At 39.9% G+C, this 21,416-nt stretch overlaps 1 protein-coding gene across 2 annotated transcripts in view; it reads right to left on the reverse strand.

Moving 5' to 3' along the window:
• The window catches only part of LOC149066944 (uncharacterized), a 110,156-nt gene extending 93,441 nt beyond the window's left edge, over window positions 1–16,715 (reverse strand). Inside the window, exons 1-2 of one of the 2 annotated variants that reach the window (XM_089253167.1) lie at window positions 16,628–16,715; window positions 14,718–14,798 (exon numbers count right to left, since the gene is read on the reverse strand). The gene's annotated coding sequence lies outside the window, so the exon portion shown is untranslated. The remainder of the gene's footprint in view (window positions 1–14,717; window positions 14,799–16,627) is intronic. The other variant, XM_089253166.1, reaches the window with a different exon arrangement.
• Window positions 16,716–21,416: the final 4,701 nt, after the last annotated feature.

The raw sequence follows: 21,416 nt of genomic DNA on the forward strand, positions 1-21,416 counted from the left end.
TTAGGACATGTTTTTGAATGTTGGGCTTTAACCCTGCCAAAAATTGGGACAAACGCGTCCTATCGGCCAAATTTTCCACATCGGGGCTCTCAAAATTTGCACCTTGGAGGAATCCGAAAGCAACATTTTTTTAATCTACTCGCAAATTCTTTTACGGACTCATTCAACTTTTGTTTACAGTTTGTAAACTGTTGGAGGTGATACGTCAATGGATACTCATTTCTGAAATAATTTACGAATTCTTCTTTAAATTCTTTGTAATTAGCTTGGCTCCTCAACTCCAGACTGTTGGCCAAGAATTCTGCAGCTTTACCCTTCAATTTCGATTTTAGAACAATCAATTTCTCCGCATCATTCCAATCTGCTAATTTTGAAATTTCTTCCAATTGAGATAAAAAAAACTCTGCCGGATACGATGGCTCAGAACCCGAAAATGAATTCAGCAACCCTAAATACCCTGCTATTGTATTTAACCTTACAGGATGGCCTTCTCCTACCATGTTTACTTGATGATCCATTTTGATACAGAATATTTTTACACCAAAAAAAAATTCCCAATTTTGAAGTTAATATCTAAAGATTCGTAATTTGTATCGAATCCTGGTCTTAAAGGCACCAAATGTTAGCCCGTTCGGGTTTGAGGCCGTTCTCGTAAGTACGTAAGCGAATGCCGTTCAATGATTTCAAATTGCGTTGTGTATATATAAAGTATAATAACCCAGGCAAAGTTTACACAAAGTAGTCATACACGAGATGCTGGAAGTTAATTAGTTTATTTACACTCTAGTTAATTGAATTAATGCAACTTGTATTTTTCATGCCATATCATCATCCTTATTAAAAATTATTAATACATATTCCATTCAAGGATACTTAACAAAATCTTCGGTTGGCCCCCAAAACAATTAAGCTCTTGGCCCTGAACATTATATGACCCGTGATTTTCCATTACATCTCAGTTCGCCCCCAAAACAATTAATTACTAGTACCTACACTATATGTCACATATGGGAGAGAGAATATAATCCATGCATCACTCACCAGGTGAGACCCTTCTCCAGTCTTTAGCTTTAGCCCCTTAGACACTCATCGCAGCCAAGAAACGATTCCTCTGATTACAACTCTCGTCTTCACAAGTTATTTCTTTTCAGTCTAATTTCGTTACTCCATTTCTAACTCTCCCATTCTCAATTCCCCCGTATCCAGATTTTCTCATCCCTTTAAGATTTCATTTCGGACGTCCCCCGTCCCTTGGAAAACTCCACCCATTTAATTTGATTTGATATTTTACCCATCATCTCTAAGTTTCTATTCGTTTCTTGAAGGTTTATTCATAAGATTGGCCACTGCCGATCCATCCCTAATTTCTTTGTCCAAGCGACTCTCCCTTCAGGACCCCGAGAACCCCAACGGCCATGGCCTAACCTTTAACCTACATCGAAGCTTCCCATGACTAACACTCGGCATTTTAGATCCTCTTGTTACACTTTAATTGCACCCCCTAAATAAAGGGATTCTACTTCTACTTAAATGGCCGTCATCTATTCTCAATCTTGAAATTTGTCTATTCATTCGTTGGTCCCTTTTATTTTCTACGATTCCCCGCTTTCTCTCCAAGAAAACACTCCTCGGACGATCCCTTTTGCCTAGGGCACCCCTGAAGTACAACCGACCAGATGCTTTGTGACGGTAACTAAAAGATTCCCTAATGAATGGCGATTGCCCCATCTACTTACATCGGTCTGTGATTGTATTTCTTTTTTAATTGGGACTATGTTCCCACCGCTTGGACAAAGCTTCTTCCATCGACATGACGCCGCTTACTTTAAACCCTCAAGAAACATGTTTACCATCCATAAACAACCATTCTTATTTACATTCCTATTGTTCAATTATTTGTTTGCTGTACTATAGTATATCGGTTACTGTCACCTGCTATCGGCGCCTGACCTACAGTTCTAAATAGTTAAATCCAAAAATCAAATTTAAAATACTCCAAACTATCAATTTAAATATATCTGAAAATAATAATTTTAAATATTCCCTCTATTCTCTATTTCTATTTTAACTAGCACAAGCTAGTTAACACAGATAGGTCAGACTATATCTTTTGTAGTTGCACCTATCCTTCAGGAGCGTTTGAAATCACATAAGTGATGCATCTGGTTGTCCAGGTTCAGACATCTGCAGAAAATGGATTCTGGAAATTACGTTCCTTCTTTTCTTTATAAAGGATCTTTTTGCTCTTTATCAACATTTCTCGAGTTCACTTTCTGTTTGGCCAAATGCCTCAGCAAGATTGGATTTCTTGTTCATCTTCTGACAAGTGCAGAAATGCAGGGTGGCTCGAGCTTACCCGCCACCCAGCTACAAAGCCTTATATGCCACCCCCATAGTGGGAGGGGGATTGTGACAGGGGACCTCAAGATAAACCTGATTTTTTTTCTTCACAAGAAATTCTCACACCATTGTTTGAAGTGCAAAATGTTTGTGACCATATGTCTCACTTTTAAAACAGATTTTTATACTTTTTGATCCAGAATTATTTTACCATTCTTAATTTTTTGCCTGATGAATTAATCTTCAAAAGAGCACTTATTTTGGTGAGCCATCATCACTTATCCTGTAAAGATGATGTATGATGAGGTTACAGTTATTAAGAAATTTATCTCAAAGTTGTTTCTGGTACTACAGGGACTAGACAAGTGAGAAACCAAATTTTTCCCTTGCTGTCATTTGATCATTCTGGAAAAAAATATTAGGTGAGGGAACAAAAATACACACTTGCCTTTTTGATGAAGTACAGGTGTGGCTCTCAGGCCATGCAACCAATTACAGCCATGCAGGGCACAGCTATATCTGAGGTGAATGGGTGAAAAAAGTTTCATTGGCAAAAAAATCAAAGAAAATGATCCGCTATAGAGGGGGGTGCCAAATCCGAGATAACAGGATGAAAAAAAAGTATTTTATCACAAATTTGTGTGATAATTTGTGATAGTTGTGGGGCATGGTCCCCAAAAGGGAAGAGCTGAGAAGGCTCCAGCCCAGGGGCCGGGGACTCTATCTTCTCTTTATCATTTTTCTTATTCACAAAAATTAACTGAAACTTTAACAAATTTAGGAATTTTAATTAAAGTCTAGGCTACCGCCCCTCAATTTCTACTGCCAGGTGAAACAGCATCCTTTGCACCCTTGCTTAAGGCGCCCCTGGACAAATGTCCCTTTCAGCAAACACAATACTAGAGATAGTGTGGCTCTATTTTGGCTCTGAAATTGTTTTACTGCTCCTTTTGTATACTTAAATTGTTGCATAGTGATTCTCAGTGCCGTCTTAAGGCATGGGCCCACCCGGGCGCGGCCCGGGGGCCTCAAGAGAAAAGGGGCCTCACAAAAATTAGATCTGCTTGAAATTTCCGAGAATTTGCCTGGTAGGGCCTCAGAAAGATCACTTGGCCCGGGGGCCCATGATGCTCTTAAGACGGCCCTGGTGATTCTTAGTGTGTTGCTTAGTGGTTCTAAATTGTGCATAGTGGCTCCTAGGGGCGTCACAGTGAGCTTGCAATATCCATGTACCTGTTCTTTGTTTCAAAGTGGTTATTTGTTAGGCTGCTCTGGGGAGCCGTGGATGAACGTTGACTAGTTGGGGATGGGGTCAAAAATGGTGCTTGGTTCCTTTTATATAAAAGCCGTCCAGTTGTCGTTCGTTTAATCTGTTATTGGAATAGTGTAACACAGACTCCTCTTCTCGCAAACAAGGTGCTGTAAAAAGTTGTTACCATTATGCCTTCATTCCGAAGCAGTCTTCCCGATGCTTCAAAAATAGTATTATATTTTGCTTATTTTGATCCAATTTATTTCGCTATTTTAATTTGACAGCCCAAAATATCACTAGATTAGTGTAAAGCTTGTCTATGACGAAGACCACCTTAAATTTTTGGGCTATTTATTGTCTGTGTCTTCTCTATTGGATTAGACCAGTGTTTCTCAAAGTGTGTGCGGCGGCTCCTAGGGACATTGAGGCAAGCTGTTCACATTTATCACTGCCTTATTAAATGAATTTGAAGTGTTCTTTTTTTTAGACTATTCTGGGGAGCAGCGAAAAAATGTTGTCACAGCAAGAGAGCCACGGGTGGCAAAAGTTTGAGAACCACTGTCCCAATCATCAGGGTAATCCCCCCCCCCTTCCAGGAGAGCACAATCCACACTTTGAGAATCACTATATTAGAGTAATAGATGGGAAGAAAGAATACTCTTTTCAGATAGTCATATCCAAGGGGACAGTAAAAAATTATTTGCTGCTGGCAGCAAAATTTCTAGGATCGGCTCTCATTGAATTTTGCGATAATTTAATTTCATGAGCAACTCACCATACGATTGGCTCCCACACTGTACCTATTCACTAGAGTAGAAAAATAAATACAAATTGTTAATTACAACATAAATTTTAAAAAAATAAATCAGATAAGTGTTTTGCTATAGCATGGACAGTTATTGCAATCATTCAATGAGGGGAGGGGGAAAAGTGTCCAATTACAATAATAATAAAAAAGAGGGAAGTTTGATCTTGCTTTTGCTGTTTACAAGTACACAACCTGCCAAATACATTGTATTTCCTACATCCTTACTTTATAACCACTTACAGGGCCCTTTGAAAACATTTTGTAATAACTAACACACACACACACTCTCACTCACTCACTCACACTCTCTCTCTCTCTCTCCCCCCCCCCCATTTCTTAGTCTAATATTAATTAATACTCATAACAACAAGTCAGGGGTGGGTTTTTGACATGACAAGCGTCAAAAATAGGTTTAAACTGTCAAAAAACTGGTTTGAACCGCCAAAAACCTAAATGAATGCTTTTTGATGATGTTTTGAGTACAATAGGTATATAACATGATGAAAAACTTACTTTTTTGTATATAACAATGTTTTATTTTTAAATACTAATTTATTACAATAATTAAAACAAAATATTAATTATAATTTGCAATTTTGAATTTTTCAACATAAGAGTCTCAAACATATAAAATATAGTTTTGTAGTTCATTTTATCTAAGCTACTGATTACCTGTATTCAATTTGCTAAGTGGAATAGAGCTGCTTATTCAAAATATGTATGATAGGGGCTTCACAGAGTTAGGTTTTAGATTTCAGAAACTATAAGTTAGTAGTAAAACAGTAAAAAACTTATTGTCAATGTTGTCAAATAGTTTAACCTGATAGATATGCTAAATAAAAAAAAACTCACTTTTATGTAGATTAAAGGGTTTTATATTTGGAATTATAATTACTGAGGAAAAATATCTATTTTGATATTTTAAATTTTCTGATCTGCCCAAAATTTTATTCCATGTAAAAATTCTCATATGGAATGTGTTAATACACTATCTGTTGTAAAGACAGTACAGCGGATGGTTTATATCAAAGCACATATATAAGCAGTTGAAGAAATTTTGGAAGGCCAAGAATCATCTTGAATCAGAGAATGTCAAATCATTAAATAGTTTTCCCTTCAGTGTTTGTGCTATGCTTTATTCAAATTTTATATTTTATAAGAAAAAAGAACATATATATATATTTTTTGTTCAAAATAATTCTGTAGAGAGTAGAAAATTATTTTAGAGTCATATTAAATATTTATTCTTTGTATAACATAGACACAGACGTCAGTAAGTAATTTTAAAAACAATACAGAATGCTTTGATAGCTAGTAGTTTTATTTATGCATATTTGTTTTGAAAAGACAGAAAGAGAATAGCAAGAAAAGCAGGGCTCCCATTTGTCCTACTTTTTGGTAAAATGTCATACATTCTAGATTTTGTCCTACTTTTCCACAAAATCCTATCAAAATTCATGTAATTGATTTTAATTGAGGAGAGAATCATTAATATATTGTATATTGAAACATAATATAAATATAGTATATTGCAAGTAATGATTCTGGCAAAGCAGAAACTGTATTTTTTTCAGGTTATTTAGTGGGGGGGGGGGGGGAGAATGGATTGGATTGGATTTTGGGTTTATTGGCGCAAGGACCAATTTGGTCAAACTGCGCCAAAACAAATATAAAAATAAGAAAAATGTCCTTTTGTGATGTCAAAAACAAAAACTGTGCATGATAAAAAAGCAACGTGAAACATAAAACAATGACATGAATTGTAAAAACTATAATTTGTCATAAAAACCAATGGCTTTGATGAATTTAAAAATGCGAGATGCATCGCAATGGTCAGATAAAATGTCACAAAGTGAAAGATGATTCTGACCAAAAGCGGTCGTAAAATGATGACGATGATGTGAACAAGTAAAAGCATGAGCAATGGTCAATGGACTTTGACAATGAGGGCACTGCGGTTGACTCTCTCGTAGTAAAAGATACGATTGTGTGATGCGACTGTGTCCTATGCGTAACCGGGCAAAGCAGAACTTCCTCCTTTCGGTTAGTTCTGCAGCTCGAACGCCAGTGGCCAAGTGTGGGCTTGATGGCATGAAGTTTATTATTAGTTTGATTGTTCCAATGATCCTGCCAGCGGCGATGCATCACTTCCCGGAGGATTGAGAAGTGGTCACTGGCAGGTACCAAAAGGCTATTATCAATGTTAGTTGTTGTTCGAGCTGCGTTGTCTGCTTTTTCGTTGCCCGGTATTCCTACATGACTTGGTACCCAGTAAAATTTTACTGTGGTACCGTGATGAATGAGGTGATGCAGTTCATGAAAAATGGCATGAATGAATGGATGAGTGTGAAAAGTGAAGGAACACAGTGCTTGCAATGCGCTGAGAGAGTCGCTATAAATGATGCATCGTCGGTGGCGTTTGCATCGTATATGGCGTAGGGCCTGAAGGATTGCGTACAGTTCTGCCGAATAAATAGAGAATGTGTCGTGAAGTTTGAAAGATGTCTCCTCACAGCAGATGTAGGCACAACCGACATGCCCAGGGCTCTTGGAGCCATTGGTATATATGGGGAAGTACCTATTGTACCTACCCCTGTGCCTGAAGAATATCTGTCGATATATAACATCTGCTGTGGTGGCTCTGGGGTATAACGATAATGAAACAGAGACATCTGGCAGAGACTGCTCCCATGGTGCCAGTTGCCAAGCAACTGGGGCCACACGACTGATGTCTATTTGTATTTCTTCTACAAGTGCTCTCATACAAAGACTGTAAGATGGAACACATGAAGGTCGAGCAGCAAAAAGTCTATGAAATGACGGATTGAAAATGACACGATGAAGTGGATGACCTGGTAAAGACTTCATTTTGATATAATATTTCAAAGAAAGTTGTTGGCGTCTTGATGTCAGTGATGGCTCGTTGCATTCGACATAGAGGCTTTCCATGGGAGAAGTTCGGAAAGCTCCAGAGCAAATGCGGAGAGCGAGATGATGAATTGGGTCGAGCACACTCAGATAGCTCCGAGGGGCTGACCCGTATACAATGGAACCGTAGTCGAGCTTTGATCGTATTAGAGCTTTATATAAGTGGAGGAGCGACTTACGGTCTGCTCCCCATGATGTAGAAGAGATGACCTTCAAGAGGTTCATCGTCTTCATGCAACGAGCTCTCAACTGTGAAATATGAGGTTTAAATGTAAGTTTCTTGTCAAATGTAATGCCGAGGAATTTTGTATTCTCTACAATAGGTATTTGACTATTATTTAAAAATAATTGTGGGTCATCATGAAGCTCACGACGCCGGCAAAAATGCACAGCGACGGTTTTGTCAGCGGAGAAAGAGAAACCGTTATCATGAGCGGGGGGAGAATGTATGTGGACTCTTTGGGTTATTAATTTTTCTTTTGCTTAGTTCGAGATTTCAACACGTAGAAGAGTCGGGCCATCATTTCAACTTTTTCCTGTATGTGTGTAACATCACATGCAATTAACGTGTGCATTTCCAATGGGAATTTTTATATTGAAAAACAGTATTTGAGGTTTTTGACGTGATAGTTTAAACTGTGGTTTAAACCGTCAAAAACCTGCCAACCCTGTAACAAGTAATACTCATGACCCAATAGAAGGATCCTTTTTCAAAACTGAACAACCTATAGGAAAAGGAGGGGGGGGGTGTTGTTGTCCCTTAAGACTTCACTTTACTCAAGGGTCAGATTGAGTGTGGCATCACTTGACCAAAAAATGATGTAGTGAAAAGTATTTTATGCTGTGTCTTGTAAGCATTGCATTTTTCTATCAGACATTGGGGTCATCTGTGACAAATTAAGATGAAGGGAAAAGGTAAAAAAGAAATTCTTACCATATTTTAATTTAACTTATGGAGGTTATGGCAAACAGATACAAATTTAGGGGTGGGGCGAATGTTTAGGGCGATTTGTTTTTTATTAAATATGGATGAAATTTAACGAAAAATTTCTTTTTACGAGTCATTATTTGTTATTCCGTCATTTGGTATTTAAATGTGTATTGGATGTCAATGAACCTGGATTGAATCTTGACTATTGTATGCATATACTCTTCCAAGAGTCTGATACAACAGTTTGACAAATTAAACAAAAAAAATCTCGAAGCATAATATAAATATATGTGATAATTAAGCTAACTTTTGCAGCAAAAATTTGGCATGCAGTCATGTCTCAAACATACATATATTTGCCAACATTGTATAATAGTATGCAATTAAATGAACAAACTTGCCACCAGATGGCGTGAAACATGCTTCTGTTGTTGCTTTTTAGAAGCCTCTAGGAGGCTACTTGTCACTTGTTCACTTGATTTTTTTTTTTTAACATAAAAGTGAAATTTTGTGAAGGAAAGCAAATCCATTACAAAAAAATGTGGAACACTTTCTTTTTCCCCCTCAAAATTGGTTTATTAGTATCATTGGCATACGCAAAAGGGGGTTTTGAAGTTCTAACCCCCCTCGAGCCAAGATTATAGTGTTATTGTGCAGGAAAAAACAACCCCCCCCCTCCAGAAATAAAAAAATCAGAACCCCCCCCACCAAGAAAATTCTGCTTAGAATGACTGATTGTATAATGCAGTTACAGGAAGCAGATGGGTTGTGGTAGTAGGGGGATGTCACTAGAGATTCAGCCATGTAAGAAAATGAAGTTGGGCAGGGTGCCGGTTAGAATGCTTTGTGTTGGACAAAGACAGTTTATTACCTTTCCCTACTCCCAGTGATGCCGCTGGAATCATAGAATGTCCCATTTAGTATGATGAGCGATTCACAGAGTTTGAGGAAAAAGAAAACTGGGTTAAAGTGGAGTGGGAAAGAGTATATGTTCCTACACTATTCTCACAAACTAGGGGTTAAACAACCTAGAAAGCTTCACTTCTATTGCTCAAGATTCTCATGCAGATTTTTTTTCTCACAAATTATCGTAACAGTAAATTAACATTTTAATCTGGTGATCATATGAAGATGAGATTTTACATCGATGATTCAGATTCAAAACTTAATTTCACAAAAATTATACATTATACTCAATCATATTTATACATTATACACTCATATTTATACATTATACTCAATCATATTTATACATTATACTCAATCATATTTATACATTATACTCAATCATATTTATACATTATACTCAATCATATTTATACATTATACTCAATCATATTTATACATTATACTCAATCATATTTATACATTATACTCAATCATATTTATACATTATACTCAATCATATTTATACATTATACTCAATCTATTATTGAGCAAATATTGAGAACTTAGAATGATAATTTTATCGTTCTGTTTCCTTATCAAAAGTGGCCATGTTACCTTTATAATTTATCAGAGTTTCCAGGTACACCCATCCTTCGGGAATGCTTTGGTATCTCTCTCTCTCTCTTGGAAGACTACTACTACTTAATTGCACACATTCCTCTATAGAATTTTTAATGAATCGGTACATGCTGGAATGTGTGTTCTAAGTGTATTAGGGGCCCTGATGTATTAATGTTGTCGAGTTGCGCTTATTTTGCATTCATGCTGCCGTCTATCTTCCATTTTCTGAAGTAAAGATGGGAATTCATGGTAAATACTGACATGACATATTTCATATGCCATGTCAGTATCGTGTTGTAGGTATGCCTGCTCTCTGCAGAGAGACTTCTTCTACTGGGGGACCAGGTTGCATTTGCATCTCAAAGCTGGAAAACTGCAGGAAACAAACTTCAGCTGACCACTACTGTGCTGTCAATGGGGTTTAAACCTGGATCCTCAGGACGAGAGTCCAGCACGATGCCCACATGACCGCACAGCGGCTATATTGAAAGACTGGGCACCGGTAATTCTGGATATTAGAAATTGCTTTAAAATTTAGAATTACTTCTGCAAACTTGGAACAAGTGGTAAGCAATTTGTTTGTGTCATTGCCACTTACATTTTTTGGAAAATTGCTTGCAGCTACTTCACATTTGTCCTTGATTGATTGTACTTTGCATGGCAAAAAATCATCATGAACACTCACAAAATGTTCAAATGATGCTGAAAAGTTTATCTTGCATTTTGAATTCATCTGAAGTATCATAGTCATCAAAGTAAAGTTCACATTCTTCTGTTGCTTCTCCATCGAGAAAACCTGCCTTGCAGAAGCGATTAGCAATGACTACAAATATACATTAATTATTGAACATTAATAATACTTATCGACTAAAACTTATCGATATTGTCAAACTCATACGCGTGATGTAAGTCAGGAAATTTTGCATCATAATTTTTTTGTCTGTGAATTTACTAGGTATATACCAGCAGCCAGACAGTTTATTTATTCATGTTTTTGAATGCACCTAAAATTCCTCCTGAAATTCTTACCACATTTCTCAGAGGAAAGGAAAAAAAGTAAAATTTTTTAAGTAATTTGGGCTTTATTGGCTGACTCCTGAGTGGCTACTATAAAATGTAGAGCTTCTAGTGTGTCTGTGTCAGTTTTTGTAAGTTGATTGTCAGTTTCAAGGTTGAGCAATAAGCGAGATACAAGGAGTTCTCGGAATCTCTGCTTGAAAACTTTTATGATGCCCTGATCCAGATATTTGTTCAGTAGTTTTTGTCAGCAAATATATAGTAAGATCTAGTGTGATACATATTGGTACATTAATGTTAACTTCATGTAAAATTTACCAATCAAATAACTCATGAAAAAAAATGATACCAAAAGAAAAAAAGTGTTATGAATAATTAAACTAGCAACATGAAATAATTTAGCACAAAAAATCCACCAGAAATAACATTGTACCAGAATCTTTGAAACCCAACTAAAAGCTTGAGGTAACACTACAATTAAAATATTTATTATACTAAATTCATGTTTAACTCAATTTCTGGGCTGTTTTAAGCCAATTCAATTTGCAATATACATATTCAGGGCTCCAACTCAAAACATTAGGAAAAACTAGGACTAAAAAGTAGGATGGTTAGGGTACCCCCTAGACAATATAATCATAGCATAACAAAAGGCAATCCCTTTGAGGCAAAACAATTTTTAGCCAAAACTGTGAGATAGCAACCACAAATAATTCTTTCCTGTCTCTCCAGACAATATAAATTACTCCTTACAATATAATCTACAACATCCTCCTATTTCCTTACAATATAAATTACATTCTTCTTTGGAGTCTCCCACAGTCCAGTCAGCAAGCTCTTTTCAATAATGCACAGCAAATTATGAAGACATACATTTTTTAAGAATGATGCTCCTTCAAGACCACTTTCAGGGCATATTGCATAAGTGACCAACACATTCATAGCATTATCAGGGAAAATTATTCTAATAAGAGAGGATCTTTAATGTTGCTTCAATGGAAAAAAAATTCCTCCTAGAAAGTTTTATTCCAACAAAAAAGAGGAATTTGTTCATCTGTCACCAGATTGAATAGGGTCGGATCTTATATGTATTTAAACAAGTTCACTGCTAATTACAGATGACAAATGTTATGCATCATGCTAATGTTGAACAAATGACCATCTGTATTATGAAAAAAAAAAATTCACAGTGAGTCATTAATGCTAGTTATTTCTGCATCACTTGGCACCAAGACATATCACGTTTTATGTATATACTGGAGCCAATGAGAATAAATCATAATCACTTTATTTATAGATGCCAAAACGAGCGTGTTCGACTTGCTCTCTCGTTCAACAGTCCACAACCTTTTTCCTCCTGACTCTGGCCTTGCATCCAGATTTGATTATACATTCATCTCACTTCAGACACAATTTCAACACGATGGACCAGATTCTTATTTTTGAAATGGATGAGATTTGTGAAAATATTTATCGAAAACCAGAATTTGAAAATTTCAATTAAAAACTTGTTTTCATTATACTGATCTGGATATATGGGTTTCTTATAATAATCATGAAGACATGCCAACATTGGCTTAAAGCTGGTCAGTAGGATGAATATTCCCCTCCCTCCATAGCAAAGCCCCCCCCCCCCCGGGACAACATAATCGTAGTACGATAAAAAATAATCGCTCAAAAATTATATATTTTTTTAATTTTAATTGAAAGTTGATTAAATACAGCACCTTATTGGCACTGGAACCTAGAAGGCTCAGCCCACATGCCCCCCCCCCACCTGAAGCAACTTTTCGAGGTCACAGAGTCCCTTAATAATTCATGAATATTCAATACAATTTCAGCCTGCATACTTCTTGTAATTTGTGTGTATACGGATGTCTAGCAACCCTAGACCCCCCTTCCCCATCCCCATTTTCTTCGTATCAGAGCTCTTACAGCACTTACGACAAAACATCCCTTCAGACACAATGTCTGCCAGCTCGACCATGCACTATGCAAATGAGGCCGGGTCCTGACTCGCCATGCTGAACCACTTAAAAACCTGCTTTGAGATCACAGCGTGGGGCGGTTTCGATGGAAAACAGGGTTTTGGCCCAACAGCATGTTTGGGCCTCGATTGGAATGGCAGGTTTTAGACACAGCTTTACAGATTGCCTTCCATGCACAGACAAAATAGATCGGCTCCGAGTTTGTCTTCTACTTCACAATACGTATATGAATGCATCATTATGCTAAAGATTGGTGAGATTTTTTAAAACAATAATAAAACATTGAAAGACCCAATCTTTTTTGAACCAATTTCCATAGTATGGAGAGTGTGTCCGTAGCTCTGTTGCTTATTGTGCGGCCTGTAGAAACCATGGACAATCCATAGCAGTTGGCACATGATGTATCATGATTTTGGTGTCAAGTACACTGCTGGCCACCGTAAATGCAACACCCTGAAGGAAGCATGCAAATAATATGAAATTTACAACATGCATTAGCGAAGGTGAGATATGCAAATGATTAGAATTTCAGCACAGACGCACATCACACGTGCCTGTGGCGCCACTTCAAAGTGCTATTTAAGGCTTGGAGATTTCGACGATTTGAAGTACGGCAATTGTGTTTTTCTTGTGGTTTTTTTCAAAAAAACGATCAATTATGCCTCGTAGAAAACAGCGATCATCTTTTGATCAAGTATCCGAGTTCGACAGAGGAAGGATAGTGGCCTACCGAGATTGTGGATTATCTTTCAGGGAAAACGGTAGTCGTGTTGGACGAAACCAAACAACTGTAATGCGGATATGTGATCGTTGGATGCAGGAGGGTACGACGGACCGACGTGCTCGATCGCATCCACCTCAGTGCACCACTTCACGTGATGACAGGCATATTGTGCGTATGGCAGTGATGGATCGCTCAGCCACATCACAAACCATAGCACAGCACATTCAGTCTGTACCGCATCATCCAGTGTCTGCGCGTACCATTCGACGCCGTTTACAGCAGAGTGGTCTGTCCGCAAGACGTCCATTGCTTCGTCTACCCTTGACACAGAACTACAGACGTCTCCGCCGCCAATGGTGCGATGAAAGAAGGATGTGGACGGCACAATGGAATGAAATTGTCTTTACTGACGAGTCACGCTTCTGTCTGCAACACCACGATGGTCGGATTCGAGTCTGGAGACACCGTGGAGAGAGGATGCTGAACAGCTGCGTTATGCACCGCCACACTGGTCCTGCACGGGTATTATGGTATGGGGCGGTATTGGATATCACTCTCGCACTCCTCTAGTACGCATTGCCGGTACTTTAAAAAGCCAGCGCTACATCTCCGAGGTGTTGGAGACAGTTGTCCTTCCTTACCTTCAGGGCTTGCCCACAGCCATATTTCAACAGGATAATGTGCGACCACACGTGGCACGCATTGTCCAAAGGTTCTTCGTCAATCGCCAGATTGAATTGCTTCCCTGGCCAGCTCGCTCTCCGGATCTTTCGCCGATAGAAAACATGTGGTCCATGGTTGCTCAACGATTGACCCAGATTACATTCCCAGCTGCCACACCAGATCAACTTTGGCAACGCGTGGAAGCTGCTTGGTCTGCTGTACCCCAAGAACACATCCAAAGTCTCTTTGAATCAATGCTGAGGCGTGTGGCAGCGGTGATCTCCAACAATGGCGGCTACTCTGGCTACTGATTTTGGCAGGAACCACACTTCACAGAAGTCTATAAATTTAATCATTTGATGCTTGGTCAACATGTTATCTACAAAATAAATATTGTTGCGATATCTCTTGTCTTTCTTGGTGTTGCAATTTGGGTGGCCAGCAGTGTAATTTACACCAGAATATGCAATGTTGTATAAAACCTCAAAAATTCTAATCAAAAACTTTATTTTTCAAATAAAGATGTGAATCTATATATGTTAAAATTAACCACTTACCATTGCCCATCCGATGTTCAGCATCATTTAGTTGATCCTTCACAGCTGTTGATGATTCACGTTCATCTTCAGGTTTTAATTCTATGAATAATTATTTAAAAAAAAATTAGTTTATATTAAAAGTGATTTGTACAATAACAGGTCCGCCATTTGGGAGAGGGGTGTCGGGGTGTGCAATTGCCACCCCCGCCCCAGCATTGGAAAATACCCTACAAATATGTATATACCTACATTGAGTATATGTTCTTTGCCGCCTCCCCCCCCCCCCGGAAAAAGTTGAAATGACAGTCCTGACAATAAATATAACTACCATGAACTATACATGCACCCCATAAACATTCCTCTAGGAGATTTCTAACAAATTGATGCATGTATATATGAGGTATTAATATATTCATGATGTCAAAGATATATATATAGATATATTTTGTGTTTGAAAAGTACTACCAATCTATATACCATATTCAGTAAAAATGGCAGAGCCTGAAAATTTGTGTTTTTGTAAGTAACAAGTTGATTATCTGCTTGAATGAATGTAACTGCCTTAAGATGCAAGAAAAATATCAACACAATGTGTGAGGAAAATACAGAATGCACACAATTAAAATTTTCTTGTTCGTTCTGGGCCATCTGCTGCATAATTATTTGTCAGAAAATTATGAAATTTTGGGAAAGTTTTAGTGAAAAGATAAGGTAAGTTTTTTAGACCACCTTCAAAGACTAAAATCGTTGCAAAGCTTTTATGCATAATCATTATGTTTGTAAAAGAAACACACCGGACAAGCAGGAATACCAAAGCAGCAGCAGCAGGTTAAAGTCTTATGAAGAGGTCATTTCATCTCCTTGTTAGCAGTTACTGGCACGATGATGTCCATCATAGTGATAAAACATGTGCTGATAAAAAATCTCGATCACTGTATAACAGCCCAAGAAGTATATGCAGACATGCCAACATTGGCATGAAGCATCTCAGTAATGATGAATGTTGAGTTTTGCTGGGACAATATAATCATAGATGCAAGAATTCCAATGAAAACAATTACCTACAAATGTAATTTTTAATTGTTTTTAATTCAATTGAATCTTCATTTTAATACAGCACCTCATATGCCCTGGAATCTAGGGGCTCAGGCCACAATAGCTCCCCCCCCCCCCACCCACTAGCAATTTTGTGAGGTTGCAGAGTTTCTTAGCAATTCACGAAGATTCAATGCAATCCCACCCCGCACACACCCTTGGGGGTCATATATATGCAACCCCAGAGCGCTTCTGTTTTCTTTGTTTCAGGGCACCTACGACAAAACATTCTCTCTGTAACAAGTTTTGCAGGTTTAAGCATGTGCTATCGATGCTGAGCAATATTTCACTCCAGAAAGCATGTTGACAGTTACACAGCGTGGATACCATATTCAAAATTGTGCAACACTTGAACTAAATTTACCTCAGTTTACTGCATTTTTTTCAAAAGAAATATTTTTTTCAGCATCATGCAGATATAATATTGTTTCCCCACCCCCTTTAACTCTGAGAACAGGGGTGTCAGTAGTGTGTTAAACCTGTGGGTGCTGATCTTGAGCTTTATATAGAAAGTTTTAAATTATGAATCAATGCTAGGGATGCTCAGTCTGAGGACAAAAATTATTGTGTGGTGCAGTTTGGTTAAAAGTAAATTCAAAACTGTCTTGTTCTCCTTCTCTCATCAAGATGTAAACAAAAGCTAACACCGCCCACTGGAAGTTGATCTGACAGGTTTGGGAGGGGGGTTAAGAGGAATGAAATGTTTCTCACATGAGAAGTTGTTTTTCGAAAATAAGAAATCCCCTTCTCCATTTTTAATTGAATTTAATAGATAATGTTGGTAAAAACCATCTTGTAAATAAAGTGTGCATTCAAGTAACTTAAAAACTTACGTTTCAACGCACTATTTTCACTGAACAGTCCATCAATCTAAAACATGTAAACACAAGAACATATAATTTATTTTAGTCGGAGTAAATTTCAAACTTTATTTATTTAGGTAAAGTTTTTATTTAGCCCTTTAAACATATATGCTGTGCTTTTAACTTGATGAAACTGTCACAATGAAAATATAGCTTACCGAACTTATCACAAGATTCGTAAGAAATTTAAACTAAAAAGAAATAAAAAATTTAAGTTCATAGATGAGCATAGACAGAATGCAAGTTTTCAGAAATCTATAAATTTCCAATTTACATCAAATGGCACTCAAAATCTGGAAGTTTGAGAACGAAAATGGTGGGAAAAGCAGTGTCAATCATATTTTTGCATCATACAATTCAAATACAGTGATACCTCAGGCCAGGGTGGCTCAAACTTACCTGATGCCCAGGTGCGAAGCCTCCAATTCTGCCCCTAAAGACAAGTCTGGTGGTAGGCTGACAGGGCTTCAGTCAAGGGGACGTGCTGATAAACCCAATTTTTTTTAGAAGCCAGACACACACAATTGTTTATCGTGCCCATATGCCCCACTTTTGAAGAAGGTCTTTCTACTTCTTTAGTCCAGAATTATTTTACTGTTCTTAATAATGACGCTCATCATATGCTTCGCCATCTACGCATGACACGAACCAGCATGCAAAAAATTCTCCTTATACTACAGCTATGACATCAATTCAAGATACACCGAAGTCTTCCAAGGCGAAAGGCCTTCTGGCCCAGATCTTCATGAAATATCCTCAGACGCACTCGCCAAAACATACTAAAGATGCTCACACGCATTCGACAGTTACCGCCTCATCACCAATACTCTCCGCCTCGTCGATGCCTCATGGTCTCTCTGTACCTAAATCCAAGACCAAGCGCCTCCACAAGCATAAATTCAAGGAACATACTGTCAACACGACGCAAGAAAAGGCTAAAACCAATAAAGCTAAGAAGAAAACCATCAAACAGACTATAGATCGTCCAACAGCTGATTCTGCAACGGACTATTCATTACCGACCTACTATGAAGATAGTTTAAATGAATCTCCGGGCCTAAAATATGCCATTGATTGCTCCAACGAATCGTCTGCAGTCACCAACGTAGTCGCTCCTCTCACCCAGCTAGCTACACCGACACCACAGGTTTATATCAACAAAAGAAGTTCCCTCTCTGGAAAAAGAATTACAAGATCGGCTTCAAAACTTCTACAGAAATGCTCTCATCATGTTCCAGCTTTATCGCCCGTCACTAATTTGCCAACCTTGTCTCCTACGAAAGCCCTCCCTTCCTCCCTACTTAGCCCTGAAATCTATTCCTCGGATAATGACAATAGTGAACAGATCTTCACCTTCCATATTTTCGAACGCAACCGAAAATACTTGAACATCATGCACATGGCTACAGACATAAAAGAAATTCTTAACTCTTTTACTGGTGTTAGAGGAACCCCATCGTTCGAATACAACATACCTCTTAAACCCAGGAAAAGAGCCAACAAACTTCTAGACATAATCCTTAATTGGATTGAAGGACTCGGAGAACGGACAGATTCACATACGCAAACCAGCGGCATAGAACAATATGTGGGTAAACCTCAATGGGAAAATCGCACACGATCGACATCTTCTTCTTCTGCTGAACCGTCATCTATCCTTCCCGCTACTACTACTGCCAATAATTCTACATCTTCAGCGGCTTTGTCTCTCAGCTCTTCTACAACATCTTTTGCTACGCAAACAACAGACTCACTTATAGAAGAGACAAAGCCGCTACTTCAAGATTGTCCTTCATCCCATAAATCAACGGAGGAAGGCCATGGTTCTTCCTCGCTTGACAGCCCTCCGTCCGACATGTCTGCCTACGAAACAGTTGATGAGGTGATGCTGGACTCTGACTCTGACTTCTTCACAGTCACCAGGCGAAAAGCCAAAAAGAAGAAGGAAATATCTTCCCGCAGAAATATTTTCCCAGAAAATATCTTCACGGAAATATCTTCCTCGCTTGACAGTCCTCCGTCCGACATGTCTGCCTACGAAACAGTTGATGAGGCGACGCTGGACTCTGACTCCGACTTCATCACAGTTACCAAGCGAAAAGCCAAAAAGAAGAAGGAAATATCTTCCCGCAGAGTTCGATTCGTTCTATCTCCTATACATGCCCTTCCTACGGGTCCAAAGCAAGCTCTTGATCATCCCAACCGCAATCTCCAATCTTCATCTCGACATACACATCGACATACTCTACAGGAGGACCCGGACGGGAGGAACACCACCAGTGGAGCCCTGCCCCATCGATGGGACCCTGGAAGTACGAAGAGAATCACTTGGAGCCCACGGGTTGGAACGAGGATTCTTGAGCGCACAGCCAACGAGAAAGTACCCAACATCAACGAAAGACTCAGGGTAATTGCTGGCATCTCCGATGTCACACAACACGGAAGAACATACGCCGCGGTCATATCCAACGGGGAGAAGATAAATACAATACTGGTATACCCAAAGTACCCGGAAGATCTTGGTCTTTTGGCACCCGTCATCACTCGGCACCTGAGGAGCAAGGGAATAGGTGAATCACAGGCCAGGATCCGGTCAATACAGAAGGGAATTGCAGTGGACTTCAGAAGCATAAAAAACGCACAATCATTCAAGGTGGAATTGTCCACAGACAGAAACCTCCGCGAAGTCATGACGGCACGGCCTCCCAGGACCAAGAGGACTGCAATTCTTCTGAGAGACATTCGAGCCGCTACACGCAAGGAAAATATAGTGACGGCTCTCAAAAAAGCGCTAGACTTGGCAGGAAAGGACATTGTGATCAAGTCGCAGCTCAAAGCGAGAATTGCGGGGGGAGTGCATCAAATTGTGGAAGTGACAAAGAACAGGACACTAGAGGCAGCGCTGAAAAAAGGGGTGGTCACTACTAATAAGTGGCACTCGAAAATTCGGAGCTTCATCCCGTCGCCACGCTGTTTGAGGTGTCAAGCCATGGGCCACCGGGCCACGCAATTCACAAGTCCGGCGAGATGCGTCGATAGCCACGGAGCGAAGGACTGCCCAGGCGGAAGAGAATTACAATTGTCCAGATCAATCACAACAGTGGAAGATGTCAGGGACAGTACTGGAACCTACCCATCGATTAGAACTGTCACGTTCAGAAGAAAGGTGAGGCCCCAGTGAGGAGCACCTGACAAAAATTAGGCGCCCAAGACACCCTAAAGTTAGTACACAGATATGGAAACGGATGGCAGCACAACGGTGCCTACAGCAGATAGGTGCCAGGAAACCTCACGTCCAGTTGACATCCAGACACCAGTAGCCCAGCCTCAAGGACTCAAGTTTCTGCAATTCAATGCAGATAGGGCCAGACGAACCACATACCTACTAGAGCAACAAGTAGCGGCTAATCAAGTAGATGTCCTCCTCATCCAGGAGCCGTGGACGGCGAGGGGTGCACTACAAGGCATGCCGCAGGCGTGGAGAAAGTGGAAATCCCAGAACAACAAAGCAGCCGTAATTCTCTGCAATAAGAATATAGAAGCGGCCACGCTGAAGCTGGGTCAGCACACAGCAGCGATCAAAGCAAGGGTCAATGGCAAGGAGGTAGTCATTATGAGCGGCTACTCCTCACCGACAGCCGAAATTCAGGAAACCCTTGCCAAGATCAGAGAGGTAGTTCTCAGCCAGTGAGGAGAACCAACGATAATCGGTACCGATTTGAACGGCCACCACTCAGACTGGAATTACAGGGAGGATGACGAGAGAGGTAGGTCGATCCGTAATCTGACGATGGAGCTCCAACTCCAAGTGGCCAGCAGGGGCAATGTAGTACCGACCTACGAGCACAATGAGAAGAGGGGGTGGCCGGACCAGACGTTCTGGAAGGACACCGGAGAACTGGAAAGATGGCATGTCGGAGATGAAGTCACCCATGGTTCTCACAAATACATCCACTTCCAGTGGCGTACGGAAGGTCTTGTACCCCCAAAACCCAGGTATAGCTCGTCCATCAGGAGACTGGAAAAATTTGTCAAGAGGGTGGCGGCCCAGATCCCTAAGCTCCTGCGAAGGATCATGAGAGCGGACAACGGAGAAACTCTCGACGAAGCCACTGAAAAGGTCCTAGACTGCCTCAAAGAAATGGCGGACAAGACTCTGGCAAGGAAAGAACCACCAATCAAGAAAGTGGCACCTTGGTGGACGCAGCAACTCGAAACAGAGAGGAAGCACCTGCGAGCCAGACACAGGCGATGGAAGAGGGCGAAAGAAGAAGAACTCAAGACAACCAGGTGCATCGAATTCAAGAAACACCAGGCACAGTACACAAAGATGCTCAGGAAAGCGAAGACTGAAGGATGGCGTCAGTACTGTGAAAAGGCCACTGATGCTTTCGGCAACGTCTACAGAGTGACGGCCAAGAGAAGAGAAAACACGGCCCAGATCATCATGAGAGAAGACCAGACGATGGAAGAGGCCATAGCCAGGCAACTCAGAACCCTGTACCCGACTGACGAGGCGGAGCTGGGAAGAGAAGCAGACGAGGAGGAAGAAAGGGGCCAGAACCACCAAAAGCCCCCCATTGGCCCGATGGAACCGAACATCACCCAGAAGGAAGTACAGCGGTCGCTGAGCAGGACAGGTAACAAGAAGGCTCCGGGTCCGGACGGGCTTACCGTGCCCATATTGAAGGCGATTAATGGCAAGCACCCGGAGCTCCTGACCGCTCTTTACAACAAGTGTCTGGAGCTGCGGAGATTT

This window comes from Pholcus phalangioides, unplaced genomic scaffold (assembly GCF_987345545.1).
Source record: "Pholcus phalangioides strain wild (caught in Gottingen) unplaced genomic scaffold, Ppha-v1.0 ptg000032l_1, whole genome shotgun sequence".
NCBI lineage: Eukaryota > Metazoa > Arthropoda > Arachnida > Araneae > Pholcidae > Pholcus > Pholcus phalangioides.